This window comes from Gracilinanus agilis, chromosome 6 (assembly GCF_016433145.1).
Source record: "Gracilinanus agilis isolate LMUSP501 chromosome 6, AgileGrace, whole genome shotgun sequence".
NCBI lineage: Eukaryota > Metazoa > Chordata > Mammalia > Didelphimorphia > Didelphidae > Gracilinanus > Gracilinanus agilis.
Genome location: NC_058135.1, coordinates 3,057,242 through 3,067,614, shown reverse-complemented (window position 1 = coordinate 3,067,614; position 10,373 = coordinate 3,057,242).

Below are 10,373 nucleotides of genomic sequence, written 5' to 3'. Positions count from 1 at the left end.
CTTATAATAATATTCATCCCTTCCCCTTCCCATGCCCTCTTCTTATTCCAACCTCTCCTTATGTATAATTCTTCTGATTACTGTAATAGTGAATACTATAATAGTGAATAAAGTTCACTATAGAGAATTATACATAACATTTCTCCACATAGGAATACCAATAATTAGACCATATTGAATCCCTTAAAGAGGCAAATTTAAAACATATGAGTTTTCTTTCTTTCCCCTCTGTTTCTTATTTACCTTTTCATGTTTCTCTTGATTTTTGTGGTTGAATATCGAACTTTGCATTTCGTCCTGGTCTTTTCTGTACAAATACTTGGAAATCTTCTATCTTATTGAATGCCCAAATTTTCCCCCCAGAAGTATACAGTCAGTTTTGATGGGTAGGTTGTAGACCCAGTTCTCTTGCCTTTCTGAATATCATATTCCAAGCCTTGCGGTCTTTTAGTGTGGATGCTGCCAGATCCTCTGTGATCCTGATTGGTGCTCCTTGATAGTTGAATTGTCTTTTTCTGGCTTCTTATCAGATTTTTTTCTTTTACTTGGAAGCACTTGAATTTGGCTATCATATTCCTGGGGGGTGTCTTTTATGGGTCTAGTGTAGAGGGTGACCTATGGATCCTTTCAATGTCTACATTGCCCTCTTGTTGTAGAACTTCAGGGCAATTTTGCTGAATAATTTATTTTAGTATGGAGTCCAAATTTCTATTAATTTCTGCTTTTTCAGGAAGACCAATGATTCTCAGATTGTCTCTTCTAGACCTGTTTTCTTGGTCTGTCACTTTTTCATTGAAATATTTCATGTTTCCTTCTATTTTATCAATCTTTTGACTTTGTTTTATTTGTTCTTGCTGTCTTGAGAGATCATTAGCTTCTAATTGCTTGATTCTCGCCTTAGGGATTGGTTTTCAGCTACAATCTTTTGGTTTTCCTTTTCAAACTGGTCATTTCTGGTGTTCAGTTTGCTTATCAGTTCATTTGATTTCTGAGCCTCACTTTCCAATTGCAAAATTCTGCCTTTTAAACTGTTATTTTCTTGCCAGATCTCTTCCATCTTTCTCATCATCTCAGATTTGAACTCTTCAATGGCTTATGTCCAATTTTCATTATTTTGGGAAGATTTGGATATGACTACTTGTTTGTTCTCCTCTGCTGTTTGCTCTGTTGTCTGTATTTTATCTGTAAAAGTTGTTGAGTGTTACAGATTTCTTCTTGATGATCTTTCTCTTTTGGGGTTCTTGTCTCTGACTTGCCATTGTTAGCCCTGTGTCCTCTCAGGTATATCCTCACACTCAGGGTCTGTCTGTGCTCATTAGGCTCCTGAGGTCTCAGGTCTAGTTGTTCTCAGGGTCAAGTCTTCTGGTGGTCCCCTTGTTTGTTCCTCTGCCCAAGGCTCCTTTAAGAGACTCAGGGCGCTGCTTCCCCAGTTGTACACCCCTTCCACACTGGGTATCCACTCAAGGTTCTCACTGAGTCCTTGCCTGAGCTCAGTATCCGTGTCTGGGTTTGCATTTGCGCCTGCACTCAGGGTCTGTGTTCAAAGTCTGTGGGCATTGTTTAGCCTCTTGGGGTCTTAAGTCTTGCTGCTCTCTGGAGCAGGCCCTAGTGATCCCAGGTAGCTGCCAAAGACTTAATGTGTGCCCCAAACTTGTTCTAACTCTTGTGCGCTGGCTTTGGCACTGTAGGTGGTGTGGGGTGTGGGAGGAGGTTGCTCAGCTCGCATTTTAATGAGAGCTGTTTCACCCCTTTATAGCATGGAAATGCCCCGGTACCTCCAATGCTGAGCCCTGTTGTGGGATCCCTTCGCTCCTCTGTATTTGTTTTTATGTCTTCTTGAGGAGTCCTATATGTTTTGTTTAGGAGAGGTTAAGCAGCTGCTTTTTACTCTGCTGCCATCTTAACCAGGAAGTCTCCTAATCCTGACTTTTTTATTCTTAAAAAAGGGGTGGTTGTGTGATTTGTGGTTTAGACTTTAAAAAAATCACTAATATGGAAATAGATATTAAGTGAAAACATTTGTACAACCCAGAGGAATGGCTTGTGGGCTCTGGGGGGGGGGAGGAGGGAAGAGGGAAGGGAAAGAAAATGAATCATGTAATCATGGGAAAATATTTTAAAATACAACATTTTAAATAAATTAAAAAATAAAAAGGGTAGGATGGTAGATAGCTAAAGGGCCTAGCATAGTGTCTGTCGGGTAACAGATGTTAGTCAATGCTTAGTGAATTGATTTGAATTAACCTTGATACTGGTAAATGAGCAATGAGCGAACATTTTTGAAATACCGATTATTAACCAGGGATCATGATAGTTCCTGTATATACAAAGCCCCCCACCACCACCACCACAAAAAGTCTCTGACTTCAAGGAATCTACATATCTATGGCTGTATGGATGAATAAGTATATATGTAGATACAAATTATTTTAACACTCCCAAAGAATCTCGAAGATGGAGTACTCAATGTTCCTTTGCCTCTCCTCAAAGGACTAAGTCCCTACCACCAGCAAATATGATGAAGTCACATTCTGTAGGACATCCTGTTGACTGCTTAAGTATAAATCAGTGGTGAGGAGGGATCCTACCTAGCCCATTTATTTTGCTTGTAGAGGCATCATGGGGGAATAGAAGAGCATTACAAGGATCTGCTTTTAAAATCAACTTCAGATACTCACTATATGACATTGGGTAAGTCACTTAAATCTTCTAAGCTTCTGTTTTCTCATCTGTAGATTAAGGATCCATCATTTCAAAATGCATTTATTATGCATCCTGCTATACACAAGCCACAGTAAACACTTTGCCTTTGAAGGAACTTAAATTCTATTGTGGAAGCCATATGCAATTGTACAAATGGATCCGAGGTAATTTGGGGATGCAAAAATGGGACTTGCAACCTCTTGTAAGGCTCAAATGAGCTAATCCATGTAAAGTGTTTTGCAAACCTTTAAGTGAGCTATAAAGTGAGGTATTATAGGTTACCTTGGAGGTGGCTGCTTTTATTTCCTTGAATGCAAGTACCTCCTCCAAGAAACTGATGACAACCAGACTGCCATAGTTCCCTTTTCAGATACTTGCTGCCCTATAGACTATCATCAATCCTGCCAACTGTTACAGGGAGCCAAGGAATTGCCAGAAGCAGAGAGTGTGGCATCTGGAAATTATTGCAAGGATAGCTGGAAGAATTCCAGGGAGCCTGGTATTCTGGGCAGCCTATGAAGTAAAGGGGAAAGAAATTCCACCTTCTGGGGAAATCCAGAACTAAGCTATCTTAATGAAGTGTCAATGAGCTATCAGTAAGTAGGCCAATGAGCTGACCTCCCTTGGCTTGTTTTCCTCATTTTCCCTAACCCTGTCAGACACTTGAACCCATTAGATGATGGAGAAACTCTCTTCTTCCTTATTCTGGCCCACGGGCAGGACTTCTATTACACTTTTTAAGCCAGGGAAATCTTATGAACCTCCAGAGGCAAGTGGGGATTATTAATAAATGAGTTGTAATGGAAAGATGACTGGATTTGGAATTGGGAGGCCTGAACTTCTAAAATCCACCTCTGGTATTTATTAGCTGTATGAGCATGGGTAAATCACTTCATCTCAGTTTCCTCACCTATAAAGTGGGTATAATACTATTTCTTATAATATTATAATAGTAGTTCTATATTGTCTAATACATTATAGTATATTCTACCATATTATAGTAGTATAATATAGTAATCTACTTCACAGTATTTATGTGAAGGGAAACATTTATTTAGCTTTGAAATTATGTAATAAAGATGAAACTTGCCATCATTGAAGGAAAAAAAAAGACTTATGCCCTGACATAAATTAAAGAGAATGAAGAGACAAAGAAATTCTGTAAACAAATTGATAATACCATTCAAATTAAATCAACACACATACTTATACATAGTGACTTTAAGGCAAAAGTGTGAAAAAGTGAAGGGGAGAATTATATTGCAAAATATAGTTTAGAAAGAAGGAATGAGAGGAGTCAAAGATTTGTGTCTCAGTTCTATATCAAGGGCATTTTCTTTGAAAAAAGAGAGCACCATATAATGCCATAAAGACAAAAGAATTTTGTTTTAACAGAAAAATATCTCTTATTGATGTGGCAATTATCTCTACCTAATTCATTTTTTAGAACAATCAGACTTGTAAGAGCTAAGGTCAGAATTATTTAAAAAAAACAAACACGTTATAGTAATTTTATACACAAGTTTAAATAATGTGAATTAATTACTAAAATGAGACCAAATCTAGAAAATGCTTTAGTTGGAAAACTTCATGTTTATTTGCCAAACAGAGAAATAGAATTGCCAAAATCAGCACCCATTAGTGAGGCTTATTAGGTTGCCTTGTAAATTCTTGTAAAGGAAAATGATGGATGAGCAGTGTCATTCCATAAATCAGAAATCAATAGTAGGGGAATAAAAGCAGCCTAACAATGCTTAGAAATAAGTCCAACTAAGTAAAATCATTCCAGGAACATTCAAGAATGAAAATGACAAAAGGACTAGAAACAGAAGAAAAATGGAAAAGATCTGCAAAAAATTGTTAGGACAAACTGTTTTTACAATCAAAGACATTGAAACCTTCCCACTTAGACTTGATATCAATTCCAGATGTGCTTATATATGGGGTGGGACAAAAATAGCTATAAACAGAAAAGTGATGGGAAAAGCACTCAGATATGACCAAGTCAAATTCAATCACATAGAAAACATTTCTGCTAGAAGCACCATATGCACTGAAGGGCATTGAAGGAATTACACAAGTTAAGTAAAGGAAGTGAAAATACTAAAGTACTGGGGAAAATTTTGGACCTCATTGGTGCAAAAAGAAAATTAATGACTATTGACTTATGTGCTATTTTCCCAATGTGTACAAAATCTTTATGCAAGTCATATCTACATGTATCACGAGTATTCTTGATCAAAGTGAAAGAGGATATCTGTAAGAGATTTTACCAAGTTATGTTCAAAAATGGACTACATCCTCACAATTTCACAATTAACTGAAAGATGTAAAGATATCCCATTGTTTATTGTTGTTAATTATTAAATATGTATTTGGTAGTACAAAATGCTAAATTGCAGACTTTTTTTACAGCAGGGTATTTCTCATTTATATGGGAGGAAATTTTCAATAAGCTTTAGCAGATAGTACAACAGAAATTATAATCTACCAATAATAAACAGAAAACCCTAAAAAATAGAAATATATGTTCTCTAATGGTATATGCCACTATTACAAAAGAGATTTATCCTATCTTTAAAGTATGTGAATTGTAAGGTCTTCCAGATATTTCTTTTTGCCTTAAATCTTGGAATACTGAAAAGCATCCTGGAAGATTTCTTTAATCACTCAAAGAATTTAGTTTGTTCAACTAACATAGTTAGAATGCTCTTGTTCCCAATTTTATGGAGCTTGTCCATCTGGGTCAAATAGTTTAAAAAGAGGAGGACAGTGAACTATTTTCTTCACTGAATTGCAAAGCTCCTTCACCTGTTCCAAGCTTCTCATGAATGCTGCAAATTATCTTTTCAGTACCTAAATTTTTTCGATTGTTGTTAGGTGGTAATGAGACAGCTTCCCCTGATGGATACAAATGAGTATTATACATAAAATAATAGGGAGGAACAGAAAAAGGCTACAACATTCAATTAATGAAGTGTTCTAAAGAATAATAGAAGTAAAATATGTTATCAAGGAATTATATACTAGGAAGAGAAGATGGCCTGATCAGGTGGAAAGACTAAACAATAGCACATGGGTACTCAGAATGTATTGTTTTTACCTTTGAAATATCTGGAGAAAATGAAAATGACATTCAGTAAAAACACTTTAGCAAATGATTGGAAGATATGAATTAGAGTTTCAGAGGATGGAGTTTTTGAGCTTCTCCCATGAGACGGTGGCTACAATAACATGGCGACTAAAGTAAATGTCTTACATGTGAAGCCCTGAGAATTAATCTCAGAATTATAACTGTTATCTTTTGCTTCATTCTTCTTTGCCTAATTTTAGGTGATTAGGGAGTAAGAGATCAAGAAACCTTGGGTCCTATGGCTGGAGATGACAGATGGAGAGAGAGGAGGAGTTCATTGAAGGAGATATTATCAAAAATGGAAAAGTTTGCAAGAAGACAAAGACCTGCAAAGAATTGTTAGTACAATAGAACAAAGATAAATTGTGAAAAATAACAGTAGTCATAAAAAGTGATTTCTCTTTTGATTGTTTAAAGTTTTCGTTTCTTGAAAGAGAATAACATTAGTTATAAAGGTGACCTTTTTAAGTCTTTCTGACAAGTATGATTTTAGGTTTTGTATGTAACTAATTCTTTTATATAGAGGAAATAAATAGCTGTCATATATCTGATTCATCACAAGTCAATTTTTTTTTTACTTTCCTCTTGGTGAAAGCTAAGATATGAAACAAATCCAATATATAACTAGTTTTCACTGGGGACACCAGCATCAATATAGGTCTAGAAAGATTCAAACAGTGTGAGCAAAGGAAGCAACCATCTCCTAGCTCACCAAGTCACTGTATATAGGCCCAAAGTAGAAAAATGCTTTATTAGGCAGTTACTGTTACACATCAAAAACTAAATTAAGACTCGGAAAACTAGTGTGACTTGAGTCAACTAGTCATTGCTAATGGATAAAAGGTGAGTTTTGAACCCGTGTTTTACTCATTCTACTGGGTCTCACAGAGTTTCTCACCTTTTTAGAGAATCTGAAAGATCATTTCTCAGCCTAATATCACTATTAGTCTATGAGCTTCAACAACTGACCTCAATTATCAGAGGGTGCTCAAAATACAAGTCTGTGTGACCCTTGTCAGTGATGCTGAAAAGGTGTTTATAACCTCTCTATCCAACTAACCTCAGTCATCCAAACCTCTACAATATCTTGACAGACATCTTCAGGCATCAATTATACTAGATACTGGCAATAGCTCCTTATAATTGTAAGAGTCAAAAATTCCATGAATAAAGGTTTGACTAGAATGATGAAAGTAGAGACTTCAAATCTAATATCCCAGAATTTGATTACACTGTGCAGGACCAAGACCTCCTATCATTTCTACAACCTACTTCTACAAATTCCAAGTAAATTTGTTTGCCACTATTTTTTTTAAATCCAGGTCCCAAGCCTAGTATCTTAGACAGTAATTATTCCTAAATAACCCCTTGTACCTCAATGTAATCCAACAGTGTTTTACATGCAAGATATAGAAGTTAGAAATCCTTTGTCTCAGAAATCACCTCCATCTTTCTAACCATTGTGACCATCACTCACATTCCATTTTCACAATCCACCATCTATGTATGATCTGTCAGCTTCTTTCCCCTTCCCAATTTGAAATGTCATTCATTTCAATTGGATACTGTTTTTCCCTTTTAATTTTTTTGTTCCCTGCATTTACTTCAATTTTTTTCATACTGCTTATTTCTATTTCTCAGTTATGCTCATAATCTACCTTTTCATCTCCAGAACTTCTATTTTTAATTTGTTTTTACCACACTTACATGTAAATAAATTCCAACATTTTAAAAAGAATATTGAATCTTGAATTCTCTACCTTCTCCCTTCCCTTCCCTTCCCTTCCCCAAGGTCCCACTGAGATGGTAAGCAATCTGGCAGAGATTTTGCATGCACAGTTATATAAAATATTTTTCCCATATTAATCCTTTTGTAGAATGAAACTTGATAAAAAAGAAACAAACTAAGAAAGAAGCTGAAAATTTTCCTTTCATCTGGATTCAGATTGTATCAATTCTTTCTCTGGAAGCAGATGGCATTTTTGTTGTTGTTCTGAATCCTTTGAGATTGTTTTGGATCATAATATTGATGAGAATAGCCAAGTTATTCACAGTTGTTCTTTGCATAATATTGCTGTCACTCTGGAAAATGTTCTTCTGGTTCTGCTTGCTTCACTTTCCTTCAGTTCGTGCCTTTCCAAGTTTTTCTGAGCTCCTCCTGTTCATAATTTCTCATAGCTTAGTAATATTCCATGATAATAATAGAATACAGACACTGTTCCATTATAATCATATGCTATAACTTACGCAGCCTTCCCCTAATTGCTGGGTATTGCCTCAATTTCCAATTCTTCACTCCCACAAAAAGAATTGTTTTAAATATTTTTGTACATATCAGTCTCTCCCCTTTTTCATACTTAGGCAGAGTCAAGATGGTGACTTAGTAGCAGCAAAAATGAAAACCACTCTGAATATCCTTCCAAACCAGTCTTTAGAAGGCCTCAAAGCCTTCTACAAGATAGAAGTCAAAGCAGGATGAGTGAGGGGCTCTCCCACTGAATATAACTTGAAAGGTAGACAGTCAGGTAGATCAAAAACAGAGAAAGAAAACTACAGACCAATCTCCTAAATGAACATAGATGCAAAAATCTTAAATGGAATACTAGCAAAAAGACTCCAGCAAGTGATCATGAGGGTTATTCATTATGATCAGGTGGGATTAATACCAGGAATGCAAGAATGGTTCAACATAAGGAAAACCATTCACATAATTGACCATATCAACAAGCAAACCAACAAAAACGACATGATTAACTCAATAGATGCTGAAAAAGCTTTTGACAAAATACAACATTCATTCCTATTGAAAACACTAGAAAGTATAAGACTAGAGGGACCTTTCCTAAAAATAATAAACAGCATATATCTAAAACCATCAACAAACATCATATGCAATGGGGATAAATCAGAAGCCTTCCCAATAAGATTAGGCGCAAAACAAGGATGCCCTTTATCACCTCTATTATTTAACATTGTACTAGAAACACTAGCTGTAACAATTAGAGAAGAAAAAGAAATTGGAGGCATTAAAATACACAATGAGGAGACTAAGCTATCACTCTTTGCAGATGATATGATGATCTACTTAAAAAATCCTAGAGAATCAACTAAAAAGCTAATAGAAATAACAACTTTAGCAAAGTTGCAGGATACAAAATTAATACACATAAATCAGCATTTCTATATATTTCCAACACATTGCAGCAGTGAGACCTAGAAAAAGAAATTCCATTTAAAATCACCGTAGACAATATAAAATACTTAGGAATCTATCTGCCAAGACAAACACAGGAATTATACAAACACAAGTATGAAACACTTTCCACACAATTAAAACTAGATCTAAACAACTGGAAAAACATGGATTGCTCATTAGTAGGATGAGCTAACATAATAAAAATGACCATACTACCCAAAATAATTGACTTATTTAGGGCTATACCAATCAAACTATCAAGAAACATTTTTACTGATTTTGAAAAAACTATAACAAAGTTCATTTGAAAGAATAAAAGACCAAGAATATCAAGGGAAATAATGAAAAAAAAATTTGGAGGAAGATGGCCTACCAGTACCAGATATTAAACTGTATTATAAAGTAGTAGGCATCAAAACAATAAGGTACTGGCTAAGAGACAGAAGGGAGGATCAGTGGAATAGCCTTGGGGTAAATGATATCAGCAAGATAGTTTATGATAAACCCAAAGAAGCCAGCTTTTGGGGCAAAAACCCATTATTTGACAAAAATGCTAGTAAAATTGGAAAACAATATGGGAGGGATTTGGTCTAGTTCAACATCTCAAACCCTATACCAAGATAAACTCAGAATGAGTGAATGACTTAAATATAAAGAAGGAAACTATAAGTAAATTAGGTGAGCACAGAATAGTATACTTGTCATATCTCTGGGAAAGGAAAGATTTTAAAACCAAGCAAGAGTTAGAAAAAATTACAAAATGTAAAATATATAATTTTGACTACATTAAACCAAAAAGTTTTTGTACAAACGAAACCAATACAACCAAAATTAGAAGAGAAGCAATAAATTGGGAAAAAATCTTTATAACAAAAAACTCTGACAAAGGTCTAAATACTCAAATGTACAAGGATCTAAATCAATTGTACAAAAAATCAAGCCATTTCCCAACTGATATATGGGCAAGGGATATGGACAGGCAATTTTCTGATAAAGAAATGAAAACTATCAACAAACACATGAAAAAGTGTTCTAAATCTCTTATAATTAGAGAAATGCAAATCAAAATAACTCTGAGGTACCACCTCACATATAGCAGATTAGCTAACATGACAGCAAAGGAAAGTGGTGAATGTTGGAGGGGATGTGACAAAATTGGGACATGCATTGCTGGTAGAGTTGTGAATCGATCCAAACATTCTGGATGGCAATTTGGAACTAGACTCAAAGGGCTATAAAAAACTGTCTGCCTTTTGATCCATCCATACCACTGCTGGGTTTTTACCCCAAAGAGATCATAAAGAAAAAGACCTGTACAAAAATATTTATAGCCATGCCCTT